The 23,952-nt window shown below is 40.3% G+C and overlaps 1 long non-coding RNA gene across 1 annotated transcript in view; it reads right to left on the bottom strand.

Annotated features, from left to right (window-relative positions):
- Positions 1 to 20,392: 20,392 nt before the first annotated feature.
- Positions 20,393 to 23,952, bottom strand: part of LOC148147560 (uncharacterized) — a 42,129-nt gene continuing 38,569 nt past the window's right edge. Inside the window, exon 4 of the long non-coding RNA XR_015759668.1 lies at positions 20,393 to 20,490. This is a non-coding gene — a long non-coding RNA (uncharacterized LOC148147560). The remainder of the gene's footprint in view (positions 20,491 to 23,952) is intronic.

Raw genomic sequence — 23,952 nt, 5'->3', positions numbered from 1 at the left:
AGGTAAAGGGATGGCTGGAAAATGGGATGCCTTCAGAAATGAGATAACGAGAATCCAGAGAAAGTATATTGCTGTCAGGGTGAAAGGGAAGGCTGGTAGATATAGGGAATGCTGGAGGACTAAAGAAATTAAGGGTTTGGTTAAGAAAAAGAAGGAAGCATATATAAGGTATAGACAGGATAGATCGAGTGAATCCTTAGAAGAGTAGAAAGGTAGTAGGAGTATACTTTAAAGGGAAATCAGGAGGGCAAAAAGGGGACATAAGATAGATTTGGCAAATAGAATTAAGGAGAATCCAAAGGGTTTTTACAAATATATTAAGGACAGAAGGGTAACTAGGGAGAGAATAGGGCCACTCAAAGATCAGCAAGGAGGTCTTAGTGTGGAGCTGTAGAAAATGGGGGAGATACTAAATGAGCATTTTGCATCAGTATTTACTGTGGAAAAGGATATGGAAGATATAGACTGTAGGAAAACTGATGGTGACACCTTGCAAAATGTCCATATTACAGAGGACGATGTGCTGGATGTCTTGAAATGCACAAAGGTGGATAAATCCCCCAGATCTGATCAGGTGTGTCCTAGAACTCCGTGGGAAGCGAGAGAAGTGATTGCTGGGCCTCTTGGGATATTTGTATCATCGATAGTCACAGGTGAGGTGCCAGAAGACTGGAGGTTGACTACGTGTTACCACTGTTTAAGAAAGGTGGTAAGGACAAGCCAAGGAACTATAGACAAGTGAGCCTGATGTCGGTGGTGGGCAAGTTGTTGGAGGGAATCCTGAGGGACAGGATGTACATGTATTTGGAAAGGCAAGGACTGATTAGGGATAGTCAACATGGCTTTGATTGAGTTTTTTGAAGAAGTAACAAAGAGGATTGATGAGGGCAGAGCGGTAGATGTGATCTATATAGATTTCAGTAATGCGTTCGACAAGGTTCCCCATGGGAGACTGATTAGCAAGGTTAGATCTCACGGAATACAGGGAGAACTAGCCATTTGGATACAGAAATGGTTCAAAGGTAGAAGACAGAGAGTGGTGGTGGAGGATTGTTTTTCAGACTGGACGTCTGCGATCAGTGGAGTGCCACAAGGATCGGTGCTGGTCCTCTACTTTTTGTCATTTACATAAATGATTTGGATGCGAGCATAAGAGGTACAGTTCGTAAGTTTGCAGATGACACCAAAATTGGAGGCGTCGTGGACAGTGAAGAAGGTTACCTCAGATTACAACAGGATCTGGACCAGGGTAGTTGTGACCATTGATGAATTCACTCCATTCCCCCCCCCCACCCCACCCCACCAGTAGTCTAAATCCTCCAATGCATTATGAGTCCCACCCTTAAGTGTTGAGTTACAATTTGTGTGTCCCCTCAACTTGGGCAGCCTGGGTTAGCACAGCTACCTCACAGTGCCAGGGACCGAGGTTTGATTCCAGCCTTGGGCAACTATCTCTATGGAGTTTGCATGTTCTCCCTGCATCTGCATGGGTTTCCTTTGGGTGCTCCAGTTTCATCCCACAATCCAAAGATGTGCAAGTTAGGTGAATTGGCCATGTTAAATTGCCCACAGTTGTTCAGGCATATGTAGGTTAGGTGTATGTGTCAGGAGTAAGTATAGAGTAATAGAGTGGGTGAATGGGTCTGAGAAGGTTACTTTGTGGAGGGTCAGTGTGGACTTGTGGGGCCAAATGGCCTGCTTCCACATTGTAGAGATTCTTCTATAGTTCTTCTTCCTCTTCTTCGTCTTTCCCCACAATATACTTGTTTAACTTCCTTCTCAGACCTGTAACCCCTAATAATATATTTGATTTTCACTGATTTCATTAAATGAGGGTAATGCATTTGATGTAGTCTGCATGGAATTCTGTAAAGCTTTTGTCAAAGTCTTGCATGGCAGACTGGTTACAAAACTAAGAACCCAGGGACTGCAGGCAGTTTGACAAATCAGAGCCACTATTGGTTTAGTGACAGAAAGCCTGTGTACACTGGCATATCACAGGGTTTGGTGCTGGGCCCATTTGATGCGTGCATTAATGACCAACAAATGAACATAGGAGGTACAACAGTACATTTGCAGATTACATGAAAATGTAGTAAATAGCAAGACAGGCAAATCAGATTGGCTGAACAGTGGCAAATGGAGTTTAATACTAAAAAGTGTGAGAAGATTAATTTTTTGAAGCAATAACAAGGCAAAGGAGTAAATGTTGAATGTTCTGGTCCTAGGCAGTACATAGAATCAGAGGGCACCTGGGTGTAGTCCACAGATCTTTGAAGGTAACAGGACAGGTAGATAAGGTAGTTAAGAAAGCAAGTGCCTTTATTGGTCAAGCATTGAATATAACAGCAAAGAGATTATGATACAGCTGTACATAATGTTAGTTAGCCCACAGGTGGAATACTATGTTCTGATTGTCATACAATAGGAAGGATGTTATTGCACTTGAGAACGTGCAGAAGAGATTCAACAGGGTGTTGTCTGGGCTGGAGTGATTCAGTTATGAAGAGAGACTAGATAGGTGGGGTTTGTTTCTCTTGGAGCAGAGAAGGCCAAAACTGTAATTGATTGACATGTAAAAGTTCTGAGGGGCACAGACAACGTAGATTAGGAGAAAAGTTTCCTCTTAGTAGAGAGGTCAACAACCAGAGAACACTGTTCTAAAGTAAAGAGCAGGAGATTTAGAAGGAATTTCAGAAAAAAATTGCACCCAGAAGGCTGTCAGTATCTGGAACTGACTGAGTGAAAGTAAGGTAAAGTGGAGGCTCTCAAGACATTTAAGAACAATTTCCGATGAAATGTGAAGCAACACTGTACAAAAGGTTCCAGCCAAATGCTGGAAAGTTGGAATTAGAATAGATGACTGGTATAGATTTGATGGGCTGAAGGTAGTTTTCATGCTGTAAGATCTCTATGCCTCCCAGGACTGACTGTGACTGAGTGATTTGGATGGATATCCCAAATAATAAGTGACTGGTCCCCAAACTGATCTCTCTGCAGCTCACCAACTGATGAATCAGTGGAATGGTTGCACTGAACCTGCAGAACTAACTGTGGCCCACTCCCTAGACAAAGAGCCCCCTGACTGATGACATTGTCTCTGAATGACTTGAATGGGTTCTCCCATTAGATTTGGAGATATGCCATTTGGTTGAAACATGTTCAGCGTATTTGCTCCATAAAATGCTAGCACATGCTATGGGAGAGACATTGCCAACAGTCTGCCCCCATGATTGATTGCAGTGTAGCCAAGGACAAGTGTTGCTAAGCACAACAAAATGAAGGGTCAAATGGAACTCCAAGTTCCAAAAGTTAAACAAGAAACCAGGAGGTTTTTATGCATGTGTGTGTGTTTTACTAGACGTTTGTGTGTAATTTCAGTTTAATAGCTGTACTTTTAACAAATTTGCTAAAGAAAAAGTGGTGTAGTCAGCAGACAGCCAGGCAGCCTTTGAGAATTCAGTCTGAATAAAAGAACCAATTGTGACACCTCCTGATTTTTCCAGTAAATAGTGATTGATAATGGGTGACATGAGGCTAAGTGCTATCTTTGATGATGAGTTGGAAACAGAGAAGCCAGGAACCAATCGGGTATCAGAGGAAATACTCAAGGAAAAAAGGAAAAGACTGTTAAGGTTCTTAAAGAACCTTATAATACAGTTATACTATTATGGCAAATTAGCAAATACAAAGGGCATAAATTATCAGTCTAAAATGTTATATCCATTCCCATAATAGGAAATTGATGTAAATAACAGAAAAGTCAAATTTAATTATGACCATTTATTTGTTGAGAATTTCTTCTATGGCTAGCCCGATAAACAGAAAGGGGAATTTATTCTTATACGTATTTATAGTCAGGATAGAATTTATCAAACATAAGGTCACTCCACCAAATTGTCTTAAATAAAGGCTGAATGAATCTACTACAGGCAGTCAGTGGTCTACTTGAATGTTTAACAATGTTAACTGGATTCATAAAATGTGTGTTTTCAGCTGCATTTCATCTAATATTCACTTAAAGAACATTAATATCTTTCCAGTCACAGCTGAAAGACTCAGGTTGAATATTAACATAGTTTTTTTTTGAAAAAGCTACTTTCCACTCCGTACCCCACACTGATTTTGGAAAATCAAATCACAACCTGTGTTCCTCCTTCCAGCCCACAAGCAGAACTTGAAACGTGAGGACCCAGTATAGAAAGTAGTACAGTGCTAGTCTGAGGCAACATGGGAGCTTCAATCGGACTGCTTGGAATTTCTGGACTGGTCCCTTTTCAGCGGCCCCTAAATGAATATGACAGTACCATTACAAATAAACTGCAGAGAGTTGTGAACACAGCCCAGTTCATCATGCAAGCTAATCATTGAGGAGAAAGTGAGGACTGCAGTTGCTGGAGAGTCAGAGTCATAAAGGGTAGTGCTGGAAAAGCGCTGCAGGTCATGCACCATCAGAGGAGTAGGAGAGTCAATGTTTTGGGCATAAGCTCTTTATCAGGAATGCCTGAAACGTTTACTCTTCTGATCCTCGGATGCTGCCTGATCTACTGTGTTTTTACAGCACCACCCTTTTAGCCTTTCATCTATTGACTCCATCTATACTTCTCGCTGCCTCAGGAGGGCAACCAATATTATCAAAGAGCCCTGCTGAAAATGTGTTGCTGGAACAGCACAGCAGGTCAGGCAGCATCCAGGGAACAGGAGAATCGACGTTTCGGGCATAAGCCCTTCTTCAGGAAGGGCTGTTCCCTGGATGCTGCCTGACCTGCTGCGCTGTTCCAGCAACACATTTTCAGCTCTGATCTCCAGCATCTGCAGACCTCACTTTCTATCAAAGAGCCCTCCCAATGCAGTTATAATCTCTTCAAACCTCTTCCATCAAAGTCACTTTTGAAGTTATAGTATCAAACCCATCAGCTAAACTTTATCAGGTTGGCAGAGACCCTGATGAAGAACATAATAGCCAGGAAAATCCCAGGTCAGCCATTTCTGCAAACATAATACACAAACAAATTTGTGCATTAAGGAGTTGTTTTGGTTAAAAAAAGATGAAACTTAGGATGTAGCACTGAACATAAACAAATTAGACTCTCTCAAGAACAACAGACTGACAACACTGAATAGAAAGAAATATCAGGACGTGGGAACTGAAAGGATAATAATATTCATTGATGTGGTTCATTGTTGTAGATATGTTAGCCCATACGACACATTTCATAAAGACTTTGTATTGAGTCCGATATCTTGAAATTTATTGACAACTGACTCGCTAAACTAATGCAATATGTCATAACTTTATACATTCTGGGCTTTATCCTTATCTGGATTACAGTAAATACTACATAAACTGTTGATTGAGTGACTAACTAGCAGGTTGTCTGTCTGCTTGCTAACTGCTGACTGAATACTGACTGGTTATACAGAGAGTAAGATTTTCTATATTGTAGATAAGACCTTTTATATTGGAGTGTCACATATTGTAATGCCACCTGGCTGTCTTAATGTCTTATTGCTTTTCTGTGATCTGTGCAATAATACAACATTCACTGCTGTTGATGGTCCAAGTCAGCAACTAACCAATTGTGATCGCAGGTTAAGACCCACACTTCAAGGGCAGCATTAGGACTCCAAACTACATTTCTTTACCTTCCTTTATAATGTACACCATCAGCTTTTACCTTTGTACACGTGATGGCTTTCATGATTTCACAGAAGGCATATGCTTGACATTACACCTCATTATTTTCCTGTGGGATATCAGGAAATAAAATGTTTCCTTCCTTCACTGAAAGAAGCTTTGTAATTGACAATTTATTGTTTTTGATGGAAACAGTTCATTACATTTTAATTGGGAAAAGGTATAGTCTTGTGTTTAAAATAACTTAAAACATTGTTGTGACCAACTAGGTAGATTAAAAACAGGGTAGCCAATTCATCCTTCCTGAGCTGATGGTAAGGGACATTGTTAGTGAGGACAATTGAGAGATGTTGCTGTAGGGTGGCTACTGGCACCTATGGTACTTTTCCATCAGTCACAAAGTGCAGTCTCCTCATATGACAAAAAGCTGATATGTTGTTGTTAAAACGTCAGTAGTGTTGAGAAAATGCACTTATTTTGTTACTTAAATGCCACATTGAACTCTGGGCAATAGACCAATCTCTTCCTTTCTCACTGATGGCAGATGCCTCGTGCTCCAACCCCTCCCACCCTTTTTTTTATCCATTTTATCAAATGGAAAGACTTCCTTCAAGTCTGTCCCAAATACAATTTAGCTCATGCATCTAAAGTTTTTTTTTGCTTATGCTTTGTAAATTTCCCATGTCAGCAGTAGAACTTCTCTAACGTCCAACATCATGAATAACTCCCATCAGTAGACCTAACATCTCCTGCATTGAAAATAACGCTTCCAAAATGAACATACAGGTATGACAGACAGGAAAAGTCCAACTGGTCCACCTTGTCCCACAATTCAGCAATGGAAGGTGTATCAAAACACATAGACAATATCCCTACCATCCATTTCACCCCAGCACAAAGCCATGCTATCTTCTCAAATTGACTGTAAAACATATGAAAACCAATCAGAAGTAAAAATTGAGAAAATTCCTCTCTGTCCCCTTAATCTTCAATCTAGTCGAGGAGATATTGCTAGCTCTAACTCATGTTATAGTGCCTAATTTTTGTCCTAGCATGAATTTGGTGCAGCTATCATTTGAAGGAATTTAGAGCATTAGGCTTCATGGCATCCGATAACCTAATTTTTTCCCAATCAACAAAAACTGTTTGCGCTCAATATATTCCTTGAGTTTATATAGGACCTCAAATGAATCTCTAAAATCCACACTTTTCTAAACTGTACATTCAGTGCCCTTTCAGTCCATTTCGGTGGTCAACCTTTAATAGCCATCTCATTACAACCTGCGGTTTGTAACTAAAGACTTCTTATTATGTGCATTACAACTCTCACACATGTTGTGATGTGCATTCTCCCACAGACAGCAATGTGATATAGCAACATCATCTTTTTGTTTGTGACATTTGCGAGGAGGTGATGGCTTAGTGGTACTATTGCAGAACTATTACTCCAGAGACTCAGGTAATATCCTGGGGACGCAGGTTTGAATCTCACCATGGCAGATGGTGGAATTTGAATTCAATAAAAAGAATCTGGAATTAAGGGTCTAATGTCACTATGAAGTCATTGATGATTGTTGTAAAAATCTATCTGGTTCACTAATGACCTTTATGGATGGAAACTATCATCCATACCTGATGTGGCCTACATGTGACTCAGGACCCATGGCAATGTGGTTGTCCCTTAAACTGCCCTCTTGTTAATTAGGGAAGGGCATTAAATGCTGGCCTAGCCAGTGAGGCCTCTATCCCATGAATGAATAAAATAAATTCTTATTGGATAAATATTGGTCAGGATATAAAATCGCAACAATTGTGAGATACTTTTATTAGATATTTATTCTTGTGTTCACTATGGATAGATAGCAAGTACTTTAATGAGATTTCTAAGCAAAACTATCTTGATGAAATGCTTAACCAGTTAAATTAAGATATTCTGTGTAAGTTAGTGATGCTATTGGCCCCTTCTATTACAAATTTGTTCAATTACCAAAGGCAAAACCTTTGTAATTTACTTGCAAAATGATTGATAATCCAAACAAAATTCCTCAATTTGAATTAAGGTGGAAAGAAAAGAGATGTGGCACTCAGGGGTAACAGAAATATTTTCTGATATGTAGTTTCCATAGTGTAACAACGACTGAAATTACCCCTGCAACTCAAAATGACTTTATGGTTAATCTGATTTGGAACTAGCAAATGGATGCAGTCAGTTTGAAATATATCATTTGATTCCATTTGGCAATTTTGAAAAGTGAGGCATAGCACAGTAAGTGCTATTGCTTTATGATTGATTAAAAGAAAGGGATGCAGTTGAAGTAATAGATGGGCAAAACAAAAGCAAGACTTCACAAAAATTATTATAAATTCAGGAAAGAACAATGAGTACTTCACAAAGTATTTGCTGAAGAAAGGTTTGTACAAACACAGTGAATGTTTACATAAATACAGATTTTATATGTGGAGCACCAGTACATCTTGGAATCAAGTGAATAGAAATTTGATTGTAGGCTAAAGTGAAAATTGTGACAATGTGCTATATTGTGCTGTGTTAGTTTTTAATTATGCAGGTACATAAAATCTCTGAAACCTAAAAGTCTTAGAATCATAGAATTTTATAGTACAGAAGGCGGTCATTCAACCCATTCTGTCTGTATTGGCTTTAAAGAGAGCTACCCAGTTAGTCCCATTCTCTAGCCTGATCTCCGTAACCCTTTAAATTTATCTCTTTCAAATATATATCCAGGTCTCTCCTGAAACTTCATATGGAATCCACTTCCATACATACTCCCAGGAAATGCATTCCAAATGCTAGCAGTTCTCTGATTAAAGACTTTTGACCTCATCTCACTCCAAGCTTTCTTGCTGACAACCTTGAAATTGTGATGCCCTAGTTACTAAAGAGTGGCAACAAAATGTCCTTCTTTACCCTGTCAAAATTGTTCACAATTTTGAATGCCTCAATAAGGTCACCTTTTAATCTTCTGTGCCCAATTTCTCTAGTCTTCCCTTATATCTAAAATGCCTCGTACCTGGTATCACTCTATTAAGTTTCCTTTGCACTTGTCTCAGGGTTTTAATAAGGTATCCAAAACTGAAAACAGTGTTGTCTGACCAATGATTTATCGACGTGTAACAACTTGATGATTTGTCTAAGAAGTATTCACTAAATGCAAGCTGATTTTGAGGCTCTCAAGAATTTTACAATGAAGAAGTCAAGTGATTCATCCAGTCTTGCTGGCTCAGACATAAAGTTATTTTCATTCCATCTTTGTTTTTTCTCAATTGCTTCCAGAATACTGTTAATCAGGTAATGGTCATTTTAGAAGTAACTATTGAACCTGCTCCCTCCACCCATTCAGCCATTAGAACTTGCAACTTAAAACATTTTTTTGTATTCTCATTCCCACTAACCTTGAATGTTCTTTTCTTATATTCTTCAGTTATGAAGAAGGGTCACGAGACTTTCTATTTTCTCTTTATAGATATTGTCAGACCTGCTGAGTTTCTCTAGTAAATTCTGATTTTGTTTATATCAAACCCCAGATTTATGTTTTTCGATTATTTTTGTCCAGTTATCTGTACTTCAGTTACCAATCCAGCCAGCATGGCCAGTACGTCTTTTATTACACACAAAATCAAATTAGCACTTAAGTATTCAGTGTTTGTCGTTATACATTTAAAAGCATATAATGCACTTCTTCTGCTTGCTGTTAACCTATTTACTTTATAAACATACAAATCATGAGCTAAGAAAAGGTCACAGCTCCTTGTGCCTGCACCTACATTTAATTCGTTCATGGCTGATTTGATTACTCTCCATTCCCACCTACTTCTGATCATGTTTACTGCCTTGCTTTTCAAGAATCTATCAACTTTTACTTTAAAAATATTCATGAACTCTGTTCCATTACCTTTTGAGGAAAAGTGTTCCAAGACTCAAGACACTGCGAGAAAAAAATTCACCTTATCTCACTCTTAAAAGGATGACCCCTTATTTTTAACCAGTGACTCCTAACAATGTTCCCTCCAGGCTACGTGGTTCTGAGCATGGCAATCACATCAGCATGCCAATCACAGCATTGACTTCTGCTTCTGGAAGTTGCTGCAATACACAGAGCTTGGAGACTGTACAGCCTGAAAGAAAATTAGAAGGATCACTGACCTCTGGGTCTAAATTCTCCCATAATAGGAAGCATGCTCCTCATATCCACCCTGTTGAGATCCCTCAGGACATTCTGTTTCAATCAAGTCGTCTCCTGATTTCCAAAGTACAACAAATACAAGCCTGCCAACCTTTCCGAAGAAAACAGTTACTACATTCCAGGGCAATAGATGGAAAAAGCATGGAAAGGAAAAGTGTAGTAGTGGGAAGATTATACTCAACTTTCAGATGTAAACTAGGGAGCTGCCACAGAGCCATTTTTGAAGTTGTGAAAGTAGTTGCATACAGGGTTTCTCACCTGATAGTATATCAGGGCCAGTAACCAGCTCTGAGAGCTCGAAGAGATCTAGTGTGCTCAGATCAGGTGGGGGGAGGTGGGGGGCCTCTCCAGTCTGGAGTTTGCTTATGACACGGCTTTAAATACACCAAAATATTTTGCTTGTTGGTCTTGTCTAGTTTATTCAATAGCAAATCAATGTGCAAATAAACAAATGGATAGGATGTTGAAATCATGGATAGAGGTGAGGTGAAACCTCACTGCACTGTTAATGCTCAAGCTCCATGTGAAGCCATTTGCAGCATGTCTGTCTATATCATGCAGACTGTTGCATCATGATGATTGGGTCTTGCATCTTGTAGGGTTCTAATTAAAAGTTCAGGTAAAAATGGGAGGAATTTGTGTTGCCAGGCCTTGAGTTTCTGAACAAATTGACCTCAAAAGCATCATTGAAGATCATTTGGAAAAACTGGTCACAACATTTCTCAATGCCACAGCCTGCTAAAGACTCAGGCCATTAGTTCCACCCACCTCTTTAACTTTTATATTTATTCATAGGATGTGGGCATCGGTGGCTGGCCAGCATTTATTGCCCATCCCTTGTTGCCCATGAAGAAATGCTGGTGAGCTGCCTTCTTGAACCATGATGTGGAGGTGCCAGTGTTAGACACGGGTGGACTAAGTTAAAAATCACATGACACCAGGTTATAGTCCAACAGATTTGTTTGGAAGCACTAGCTTTCAGAGTGCTGCTCCTTCATCAGGTAGCTAGAGGAGTAGGACACAGAGTTGATAGCAAAATATCATAGTGTCAAACACTGATGCAATATATTGAACAAACCTAGATTGCATTTAAGTCTTTCATCTTTTAGAATGGGCTGCAGGTTTTGATTCATTAATATGTAAATCCCAGAACTTCTTTCAGGTCACATTCCCGAGATAACTTAAGGTTTTATTTTAAGAAAAGGTGAGAATGAGAACCAGGGGCTGCCGGGAAGGTAAATTAATTCTTTAACAACTTGTCTCATGAATAGATGGAGTGCACACTGAACAGGACCAGACACGGACTACTGAGCAATTGAGCAATTTTTTTGGGCAATTGTTTTAACCGAAACACAACTTAGGTAGTGTCTCGCACCAATCCCCCTCCTCTAACCAAAGAAAAAACTTTATAGCCACCGATTCGGTAAGTCTTTTCAATAATCACTTTTGGAATTCAGAACAGTGGGAATGGGTGTTAGGGCAGTTGCATGCTCCTCCTGCTGGATGTGGGAGGTAAGGGTCACCATTAGTGTCATCTACAGGAAGTGCACCCAACTCCAGCTCCTCAGAAACTGTGTTAGGGAACTGGAGCTGGAACCGGATAAACTTCATATAATTCGGGAAACAGAGCAGGTAATAGAGAGGAGTTACAGGGAAATAGTCTCACCTCAGGTACAGGAAAAAGGTAGTTGGGTTCCAGTCATGGATGGAAAGAGAACAGGCAGACAGTACAGGGATCCCCTGTGGACATTCCACTCAATAAAAAGTATACCATTTGGATACTGTTGGCTGTGGGGGGGGGGCAACCTACCAGGGGAAAGCCATAGTGGCCAGGTCTCTGACACTGAGCTTTAATAGTTAGAGAAATGGACAGGAGATTCCGTGATCGCAAATGGGACTCCCGGAAGGTATGTTGTGTCCCAGGTGACAGGGTCCAGGATGTCTCTGATCGGGTCTACAAGATTCTGAAGGGGGAGGGGGAGCAACCAGCATCATGGTACACATTGGCACCAATGACATGGCTAGGAAAACGAGTTTTAAGAAGATTTGTAGATCAGGTTGAGGCTCTGGATACAAGGATACCTGAACATCAACTAGCCACAAAATGACATGATCCTCTCTCACTAGTACCCTTCCATACAGGTAAGGAAGGGCACCACTTCGAATGGGAAAGCATATCCATCCTAGGACAAGCCAAACAGAGGCACACACAAGAATTCCTAGAAGTATGGCATTCCAACTGGAACTCAATCAACAAACACATTGACTTAGACCCCATCTACCACCCCTGAGAAAAAGAACAGGAAATAACATCACTATATGAAATGACATCACTATATGAAATGACATCACCATCCCAAGGAAACCCAATCATATAAATAGAAGGCAGGAAATATCAACATTGCTTCATCCAGAGGTTCACTGAATATGTTACCTTGGTGATGAAACGTTTGAAAATGAACCTTTCGGTTTAGCGAGCAAACCTACATCCATAGCTGGGAAAATGAATGAGGATCTAAAAAGTGATTTCAGTGAGTTAGGTTGGAAGCTAAAAAGCAGGACGAGCAGAGTAGTAATCTCAGGATTACTACTGGCGCCACATGCTAGTGAGATGAGGAACAGGGAGCGAGTGCAGCTAGACACGTGACTACTGGGCTGGTGCAGGAGGGAAGGCTTCAGATACGTAGAACATTGGGGTACTTTCTGGGGAAGGTGGGATCTGTACATGAAGGACAGGTTACACTTAAACTGGAGGGGCACCAATGACCTGGATGGGAGATTTGCTGGAGCACTTTGGGAGGGTTTAAACTAGTTTGGCAGGGGGATGAGAACCAGACCTACAGATCAGATGTGAAGGTAGTAGTTGATAAGGTAGAAATAGAATGCAGAGAGTCTGTCAGGAGGATACACAGTTGATAGGGCAAAGGGATGGGTTAAAGTGTGTCTTTTTCAATTCAAGGAGTGTCAGGAATGAGATTGGTGAACTTAGAGCATGGATCAGTACTTGGAACTATGAGGTTGTGGCCATAACAGGGACATGGATTTCATAGGGGCAGGACTGGTTGCTAAATGCACTGAGGTTTAGATATTCTAAAAAGAACATGGAAGGGAGTAAAAGAAGAGGGGGAGTAGCATTGTTAATTAGAGAGTGCATCACAGCTGCAGAAAAGAAGTTTGTTGAGGAGGGAGTGTCTATTGAGTCAGTATAGGTAGAACTGAGTTACAGGAAAGAAGCAGTCACTTTATTGGGTGTTTTCTGTAGACCCCCCAACAACAGTAGAGAAATGGAAGAACAGATTGGATGGCAAATCTTGGAAAGGTGCAGATGTAACACAGTTGTTGTCATGGGTGACTTCAACTTCCCCAATATTGATTGGAACTGTCTTCATGCAGATGGTCTGGATGGAGCCAATTTTGTCAGGTGTGTCCAATAGGATTCCTGACTCAATATGTAGATAGGCTGACTGAGGGGATGCCATATAGGATTTGGTACTAGGCAACGAGCTAGGCCAGGTGTCAGTACTCTCGGTGGGAGAACATTTCAGTGAAATTGATCACAACAGCTTCCCCTTTACCATTGCCATGGAGAGGGATAGGAACAGATAGTATGGGAAGGTATTTAATTGGGGGAGGGGAGGCAGGAGCTGTAGCGTATAAATTGGGAACAATTATTCTATGGGAAATACACAACAGAAATGTGAAGGTTTTTTTAAGGAGCACTTGTTGCGCGTGTTGGATAACTTTGTTCCACTGAGACAGACAAGGAATGGTAAGGTGAAGGAGCCTTGGATGACAAGAGCAGAGGAGCTTCTTGTCAAGAGGAAGAAGGAAACTTACTTAAGGTTTAGGAAGCAAGAATCTAGCACAGCTTTAGAGGATTGCAGGGTAGCTAGGAAAGAGCTCAAAAATGGACTGAGGAGAGCTGGGAGGGGTTACAAAAAAGCCTTGGTGGGAAGGATTAACGAAAACCCAAAGGCGTACTACACTTACATGAGAAATAAGAAAATGATCAGAGAGATGGTAGGGCCAATCAGGGATAGTGGAGGGAACTTATGCCTGGAGTCTGAAGAAATAGGGGAGGCACTAAATGAGTTTTTTTGCTTCAGTATTCACTAGAGAGAGGGACCTTGTTGAATGTGAGAACACCATGGACCAGGTTAATAGACTTGAACAGATTGATATTAAGAAAGCGGATGTGATGGAAATTCCGGGAAGCATCAAGATAGATAAGTCCCCAGGGCCAGACCAGATATATTCCAGACATATACTACAGGGAGTGAAGAATGAGATTGCTGCATCTCTGACGATGACCTCTGCATCCTCATATCGATGGGAATAGTACCAGATTGGAGGGAGGCAAATGTTATTCCTTTGTTCAAGAAAGAGAATAGGGAAATGCCTGGAAATTACAGACCAGTCTGTGGTAAGCAAAGTACTGGAAAGGATGCTGAGAGATAGGATTTATGATTATTTGGAAAAACATAGTTTGATTAAACATAGTCAGCATGACTTTGTAAGGGGCAGGTCATGCCTCACAAGCCTTTCAGGAGTTCTTTGAGGATATGACGAGACTTGTTGATGAAGATCGAGCAGTGGATATCGTTTACATGGATGTCAGTAAGGCATTTTAAGGTTCCCCATGGTAGACTCATTTGGAAAGTTAAGAGGTATGAAATACAAGGAAACCTGTCTGTCTGGATACAGAATTGACTGGCTGAAAGAAGACAGCGAGTGTTGTCCTGCAGGCTGGGCAGTTTGCTGTGGGCAATAGTTTGTTTAATGTTTGGCAGTTGTTTAAAGGTGAGAAGTGGAGGTGTAGGGATAGTCATGGAGAGATGCTCATCCTCATCTATAATATTAGAGAGGGAATTCCAGGACTTGGAACCACCGACAGTGAAGGACCGGCAAGATATTTCCAAGTCAAGATGGTGAGTGGCTTGGAGAGGAACTTGCATTTGGTGGTGTATCTGCTGCCCTTGTCTTTCTACTTGGAAGTGATCATGGGTTTGGAAGGTCCTGTCTAAGATTCTTTAGAGAATTTCTGCAATGCATCTTGTAGATAGTACACAATGCTGCTACTGAGCACCAGTGCTGAAAAGAGTGGATGTTTGTGGATGTGGTGCCAATCAAGCAGGCTGCTTTGTCCAAAATTGTGTCAAGCTTCTTGAGTGTTGTTGGGGCTGCAGCTGCCCAGGCAAGTGAGAAGTATACCATCTCCTTCCTGACTTGTGCCTTATAGGTGATGGATATGGTTTGGGGAATTATGAGGTGAATTACTTGCCACAGTATTCATAGTCTCTGTCCTGCAATTGTAACCATTGTGTTTATGTGACAAGTGCACTTTACTGATGATCAGGAGTATACTGATGGAGTGGTAACTGGACAGGTTGGATTTGTCCTCCTTGTTATGTACAGTTTTCCACAGTCGGGCAGATAAATGCCCAAGTGTGTAACGTAAAAAGCAGGACAAGTCCAACCTGACCAATTACTATCCCATTGGTCTACGCTCAAATATCAATAAAGTGATGAAAGGTGTCATCAACAATGCTATCAAGCATTACCTGTTCAGCAATAACCTGCTCAGCAATGCCCAGTTTGGTTTCCGGCAGGGCCACTCAGCTCCTGACATCAATACAGTCTTGGTTTGAACATGGATAAAAAAGTTGAGGTGAGGTGAGAGTGACAGCCCTTGATATTAACGTTGCATTTGACTGAATGTGGCATCAAGCAACCCGAGCCCTAATCTCTTTCATAACTTTCCATGCCTCAGAACCTACCTATAGAGTCCTGTGGTTTTCAAGTCAGTCCAATTGATTAGCTGAGTAAGAGCCAAGAGAGTGGTGCTGGAAAAGCACAGCAGGTCAGGTAGCATCTGAGGAGCAGGAAAATTGACGTTTAAAGCCTTTCATCAGGAAGGAGGCTGGGAGCCTCGAGAGTGGAGAGATAAATGCGAGGAGTTGGGGTTGGGGGGAAGGTAGCTGGAAGTGTAATAGGTGGATGGAGGTGGGGCTAAAAGTGATAGGAAGTCTCCTCACAAAGCGCCTCAGAGAACATCTCCGGGAGACCCACACCAATCAACCCCACCGCCTCATGGCCAAACACTTCAACTCCCCTTCCCACTCTGTCAAGGACATGCATGTCCTGGGCCTCCTCCATCGCCGCTCCCTCACCACCTGACACCTGGAAGAAGAACACCTCATCTTCCATCTCGGGACCCTCCAATCCCATGCCATCAATTTGGATTTCACCAGTATCCTCATTTACCCTAGCCCAACCTTACCCCAGATCCAACCTTTCAGCTCAGCACCATCCTCATGACCTGTCCCATCTGTCTTTGTTCCATCCCACCTATCCACTCCACCCACCCCTGCGACCCATCACCTTCACCCCCACCTCCATCTACCAATTGCACTCTCAGCTACCTTCCCCCCAGCTCCACCCCCCTCCCATTTATCTCTCCACTCCCGAGGCTTCCAGCCTCATTCCTGATGAAGGGCTTTTACCCGAAACATCGATTTTCCTGCTCCTCAGGTGCTGTCTGGCCTTCTGTGTTTTTCCAGCACCATACTCTTGACTCTAATCTCCAGTATCTGCAGTACTCACTTTCGCCTAGCTGGGTAAGAGTGCCTATTTGTCACAAACAACTCATTCCTATTATTCAAATAGGCCTAATGACAAATTTGACTCAGGATTCAGACCAGCATGGAGCAATCATTTGATCAACTTGCTGCTTGTTTGGTCGCAAGTCCAATTTCTCTCCCATTGTCATAAAAATTGCATGTTTTGATTTGTGTTCAGATATATCCAGTACTTTTTGTCAGTTCTGTGTTTCAATTAAAGTTAGATATTTTCATTATCTTCTTACCCTCATTGCAAATAATGGAAGTAGTCATAACCTCTTCCCTGTTACAGTCTCATGCACAGAGCTGTGAAAGAATTCACTGTGGCAAGGTAATGTATGGCCTGTCCAGCATTTCCTTCAGACTAGGTTTTCTATAAAGTATTGTCATTCATCGATAAAAGCTTTTAATCTGTTAAATGTTTAATCCTTTATGAGGCCTTTTGTGCAGAACACTCTGAGTTCTTCACTACAAATGAGGACTTGCAGAAATATGTAATAGAATAGTGGCTGATTCGATGTACCCCACGAAACATTATTCTCCCAATGACCCCTAAGTCAAATGCGTTGCTTTAATGCAAAATTGGAATTTTGCCTGATTTTAACAAAGAACAACTTTCTATAAGACTTTCTCAGGTCCTTAGGGCATCCCAACTTCTTTACAAACTAAGAATTATTTTTGAAATGTGATCATTGTTGTTATGGAGACAATTGCAGCAGCCAATTTTTATTTCCGCAAGATCCAAGAAATGATAAATAAATGAGTGGGTCCAGTCGTCTGATTTTAGGAATGCCATTTCATAGGGGAATGTCGATGACAGCAGCACTGTCACTCCTTAAGAACCTTTGCAAACATCTGAACAGAAGTTCCAAAAGATCAAATAAAGCAGTTCTAATAAAGCAGAACTCTGACAGTACATCACTGAAAGGTCAGGTAGATTATGTACATCTGTTTGCTCAAAACTCAGCCTTCATGCTGAGACAAAGCTGGCAATTATAAACTGGTACTTCTCCACATAAATTATTTCCTCCCTGTCCAGGTAGGCACAAACTGAGTGGGTGTGATGATCTCAAGTGAATAGCTTGGAGCTGTATTGCAATTGAAATTTTGTTACATCAAGTGTGAGAATGATAAATACCATGTGTGGCATTTAATGAAATGAGGGATTTGTACTGGTGCCAGGTGCAATGGAGCCAAGAATTCTGATTTTATATGAAACAACATTTGCTAGTCCCTTTTTCCATTATTTGAAACATGTGAGGTAGAGCAGTGAACACTGTTGATATATTGATGAAGCAGTATCTTTAACCTGTCTGCGGAAAATTTACTTAATGTGTAGATCTTGTTATTCGCAACTTGGCAAAACATTTACTCTTTCTTTTGTTCATGAAAGAGAGCCACGCAAGTAATTTTAATCCCTAGTGACAAATATAAAACAAGCAATTCCTGATCATCTTCTAGTCCTGCTACTACCTATCATTTCAAGGTAAAGATCTTTCCTTCTTCAAGCAAATTTAGATGTTTGTCCTATATAGTAGCAACTGCGTTAGACAGGTGTTAATACCCAGCATTAGACTGACAGTAATGGTGAAAGCCGCCATCTTATTGTGGAGTTAGTTGCTCAGTGTCTCCAGAGTCTACACGTGTATGGCAGAGAACAGAAATCCAAACTACATTCTGAATTATACTGTTCTCAATAGGTTGTGCTGTATAACAGCACGTCACTGATTGGATTTCACAACAAAATCTATTCTAATGTAAATGTGTTGTATTTAATCACTGTTTTCTCACCAAAAATGCCAGGGAAAGTTAGAACTGATTCAATCAGACATGAGTGATACTTCTTCTCATGAAGACAAAATTTCTTCTTCAATTTTTTATTTTCAATTTTGGTATTTGATACTGTGTGTAAATCCATGCATATGGGTATGGGCAATATTGCCTTCCTTAAAATGTGCAAGTTCTACAGTCTAAGAACATTGGCGTATTTGCTTGGAAACATATTGAGTGTATTCAGATTACTTTCAGATAGTAGTCATCCCACTGTCACATGGTTAGCACAGGCCATTGCTCTGTGCATTCCTCACTCTTTAATCCTACAGCATACTCCCTTAGCTATGCATTAATATGCATGTGATCAGAAGCATCCAGGACAACGTCCACATAGCTACCACAACCCAGACAATGATACTGTTAAAAGGCTCCTCAATTACCTGCAGGTTATTTGATGATTGATTTCTTCTAGCTGATATTATGCACTGAATGTTATATAGGCTTGTTGCCAGGGCTGTAAATCAGGGAGTGGAGCGCTGTGTGGGCCCAGTTCAGAGGACAGCAGGACAGAGGAGTGCAAATTAAATTACTGTTTCTGAGATTGTCGCTATTTAGGATGGCAACTGATCCTAAGGTCTGCCAGCCCAATCAGATGGCCAACATCTCAGTTGTCTCAGAAGCACCAGCAGGACTGGTATCCACTTGAGGAAGTGCACCAGCAGATGTGGGTGTGTCATTAGTTGGCTGAGGAAGCAAGGCAGGTAACATCATTGTCACTTAAGGGGGAATCATCAAGAAACCCAAAGGGCAACTTTTCCCATAGCCTGCTAAGAGATAAAGAGAGTTTACATGAAAATCTTTCCACTGAATGAAGGGCCCCAAGTGATGGCAAAATACCAGCTGAGGAAGAAAGAAATATTTATTTGGACAATGAAGTGGATCGATTAGGTTCAATTCACACAGACCAACTTTCTGCAAAACGACATGGTAGTGGGAAGTTGTTTTGTCAGCCTTCTTGCATGCCCACACATCTGCAAAAGCAAAACCCAACCCTCTGATTCTGCAGGCGCAGGTGGTTTCTATAACCGTTGCAAATTGCAAATGTCTGTATGAAGTGGAGTGGAAAGTGCTGAAGCCATTTCATTGAGTTCAAGACTTTGGCCCATATAAGTTTCTCTCAAACATGGTGTACAAGTAAAGAATTCCCTTTGAATACAGCATGCATTGGGAGTGATTAGAAATCAATCTGAGCAGAAAAATAACTGGAAGAGAAGCAAAAAGGGTTCTTATTAGAGGCTGTAACTGTGCAAGCTAATCATGGAGCAATTCTCCGACTTGAACCTCTGTAAGGAACAACATATGAGATAAGTGAATTTCTGTGAGGAATTTTTCACTGAATTCTCGCACCCTTAGCAGCCACAACCACAGCCACAAAGAAGGGCTAGTGGCAAAGAATCGATGAGTCCATGGTCATGAATTTTTATGCAACTGACTTCATCACAGACTAATATCAATATTCCACCAACATTTATATAGATGTTCTAGATAAATCAGTCATAACCTACTAAGATGATAATTCTAGTGATGAAAAATTTTAAATAATCTTAGAGTTGGGTCATACAGATTTCAAGTGATCAAAGTTTATCTATATCCTTTGGCTGCATGTTCCATTGTGGAATTGTCTTTGGGTTGAAAAATTGTTGACGCATTAAGCTAGATGTTACGGGCCAATTGGTAGGACCATGACTTGGAAGTGAATGATTTGGCAAACAATAAGATAAAATAAAGAACTGCAGAAGCTGCAAGTCTGAAACAATAACAGCTATTAAAGAAACTCAGCAGGTCTGACAGCATCTGTGAAAAGAGAAAGCAAAGTTAACATTCTGAGTTAGTTCTGTCAAAGTATCACTGGACTCAAGCCATTGCCTCTGTTTTCTCTCCATGGATGCTGCCAGATCTGTTGAATTTCTCCAGCGATTTCTGTTAATGATTTGCTATGTCCTGCTGCTGTTAATCCACCCTATGGAATAATACAGTACTAAGCCATTTAGTGGCCTCCATGTGGGCTCCTGGCCACATCGGGTGAAAGGTAGTAATGTAAAAGTAGTATTTTAACTCTTTTACTTGCCTACAATGTGATTTCTGTGCCTCTCACCAGCTCTGAGATGAAAGCTTTAGTCTGGAGTGTTGCTTTTATACTGGCATTACTTCCACAAGTTCTCAAGATTCCTCATAAAACTCAAAAGAACTGCAGATGCTGTAAATCAGAAACAAAAACAGAAGTTGCAGAAGAAACAGCAGGTATGGTCGAATCTGTGAAGAGAAATCAAAGTTAATGTTTCGGATCTGGTGACTTTTGCTCAGAACTGTTGTACTAAAATTCAATACCTCACTTTTAGTCAGATTGAACTGCATCTGCCATTTTTCAACCCATTGACCCATTTGATTAAGATCCCTTTTTAATTTTAGAAAACGTTCTTCACTGTCTACTATACTACCAATTTTGATGTTGTCCACAAACTTACTAACCTTGCCTTCTCAATTCTCATCCAAATCATTTAAATAAATGTCAAAAAAAAGAGGACCCAGAATCGATCCCTGTGGAACACCTCCAGGCCGAAAAGCAACTCTCCACCACCACTCTCTGTCTCCTACCATTAAATCAATTATGTATCCAATTGGCAAGCCAACCCTGAATCCCATGTGATGTAACTTTGCTAGTTAGTCATCACCAAACTATCACAATAATTCCAGTAGATATGGAGTAAATCCTCATGAAACAGATAATTCGTGCATGTTTTCATGTCAGTACAGTAGAAAGTTTAGTTATTAAACTGCAGAGGAAATTATGCTTTTATTCCCAATGGGCCCTTAGCCATCTGGCCACTAAATCTGCTGCTAGTCATTCCTCAAAAGAGAGAAGAATTCTTTTTAAAATATATTTAATTGCTTTTTTTTTTGACATGATCATGGTGAAAGGATGTGTGTATGTGTATGTGTGTATCGGTGTATGTGTGGTAACACAAAATCAAATGTCAAAAGCATTCCAGATACAGGTGAACTCCTCTAATATTAGCTTCAGTTCAAGATTCTATTAGAATTTCAGAGAATGCCATTATTTTCTTTGGTTCAGGATTCCAAAACCGAGTAGTAATCTTAAAAACATTTCTAGACCACTTAGGAGCAAAATTGGGAAGTGTTTCATTTAACAAAGAGCAGAGGCAAGATGTAATTCATTCCCAGTTGTTAACAATGCTGGGTCAGTTGAAATTGTCAAGCCAGAAGTAGATTTTTGTTTGAAATAGGTTTCATGGGTGTATAACAAAAGCAAGTTAAAGACCTAATGATATATACAATAGTGAAACAGGCTACAGGAACTGAATGACTTAATTCTGCATTAGTAGTTTTTTTGACCACAACAGCCCCACTCTTGGGGCTATCATTCCAACTCCCCATGCAATTTTCTAATTATGTCCATCCAACTCTCTGTACTATATTTAGATCTGTCCCTTTGATTCCTCAAACTCCTTTCTATTGCTCCCTGTGGTATTTCCATCAATCCACTGTCTGTGGAAACTCTATTTCTGTCATAGCAGCACCTAGGCTCCTCAATGTCTGAATAAAGCATATTTAAAAAGCGTTTATCTCAAATGCCATATATAATTAAAAGTAGCAGTTTTTCTGAACAGTTCTGCATGAAAGAATATTCATGGGCTTTATTCCTTAAAGTTTAAGAGCTTGAGGACCCTAGAGAAAAGTTGTGTCATTGTCATGGAGCTGCTCCTCACTGGGTATAAATAGCAAAATGTGACTGAGTTAGTGTATGTGATAGGAAAAGAGTAACATGTACAGAGAAGCATATCGGGTAGATCAATGAGATTAATGATAGTTATGGAAAAGTTTTTCGATATTGTAATAATAAGACTAGAGTCTAGTATATGTCAGATTGCCATGTATTTAGTCTTAATATATGATAAAACAGTATTTTCAAGAAGGCTGAGCCAGCAGACAGTTCTTACACTTGTCTTCTCTTTGACCAGTCTGTCTTCAACCTAAAGTCTTTATGGTAGGCATAAAACCAAAGGAGCTGAAAATGTGTTGCTGGAAAAGCGCAGCAGGTCAGGCAGCATCCAGGGAACAGGAGAATCGACATTTCGGGCATAAGCCTTTTTCCTTCCTGAAGAAGGGCTTATGCCCGAAACGTCGATTCTCCTGTTCCCTGGATGCTGCCTGACCTGCTGCGCTTTTCCAGCAACACATTTTCAGCTCTGATCTCCAGCATCTGCAGACCTCATTTTCTCCATAAAACCAAAGGACAAAAGCTGGTGACAGCAATGGGATCTAATGCCTGAAAAGTTGTGGCAGCATTGAAGATCAATAAATAAATCTGAAATCACAGAGAAGAGTAGATTCCAAAAAGTCACTTTTTCAAAAATCATTGGACAATTTAACATCAGCTAGCTATCAGAAAAGCAATAGAACTGAACAATTGCAGGAAAAGAAAAATCGCTGAATAAAAATCACTGAGAGAGAAACATCAACTGTAAGCCAATAAACACCTTTTACAACTGGTAATAGAGGAAACAATTTTTAAGAGAAAATGAAAAAAGTAGTAAGGGCAGTTAAAATGTCCACTATCCAAACTGAGAATCTGTAAATAGAATCTGATTGCTGGACATACAAGCAGATTTGATCCCTGAGAGAAAAAGAATCTGAAAATTTAGTCTGGGAAGCAGAGATGATGCTTAGAATCATAGAATCCTTGCAGTGTGGAAACAGACCCTTCGGCCCAACAAGTCCATGCCAACCCTCTGAAGAGTAACCCACCCAGACCCATTCCCCTACCCAGTATTTATCCCTGACTAGGGCACCTAACCTACACATACCTGAAAACTATGGGCAATTTAGCACAGCCAATTCACTTAACCTGCACATCTCTGGATTGTGGGAGGAAACTCACGCAGACACGGGGAGAATGTGCAAACTCCATACAGACAATTGCCTGAGGCTGGAATCAAACACAGGGTTCCTGGCGCTATGAGGCAGTAGGACTAACCACTGAGTGACCCAAGTGCTTGAGCAGTTTTAGAAGATTTAATCAATGATAAATATAACAAAAAGCAAGTTAAGTAAATTCTTCAGAAAAAGGGTTAAATCAAAATTAGGAATATTAATTATTTCTAGGAATTCAAAATTTCAGAGCCCAAAGAGTAATGTTAGTTAAATCTTTATTATTTCAACACTTTGAGCAAGAGATACAAGTTTTATCAGTAATTACGATGTTTTCTCAATTTTAATTGTTAAAAGTAATTACTGAGACAAAAAGGAAATGTGAATCAGATTACATATATTGAATTTGGGGCAAAGTACCCTCAAACATAAAAAAAGCAGAACAACATCACAGCAGCCATCTTAGATACAGTCAAAAAGTTACTGAATCTTATTGATTGACACCATCTTGAGAAAATTTCCATATACAGATTTTTTAGATATCTTTCAAGATCTTGAAAAAAGCAATAGCTTCATTCACCTGTTTGAGAACAACACACTGGTAAAAGAAGATGATCATTATTAAAAACTTAATTTAGAACAGTAGAAACTTAAACAACTTCTGATTTAGTTCTACAGCAACAAACTTAACAACATGAAGTTTCAACAATTTTCAGTAAATAATATAACAAGGTAACAGAATAAATACAGGACAAGGAGATCAAAATTT

Source organism: Chiloscyllium plagiosum, unplaced genomic scaffold, assembly GCF_037043375.1.
Source record: "Chiloscyllium plagiosum isolate Xiang-an unplaced genomic scaffold, Cpla_swu_hap1 HiC_scaffold_16, whole genome shotgun sequence".
Lineage (NCBI taxonomy): Eukaryota > Metazoa > Chordata > Chondrichthyes > Orectolobiformes > Hemiscylliidae > Chiloscyllium > Chiloscyllium plagiosum.
This window is presented reverse-complemented; position numbering and strand designations above follow the sequence as displayed.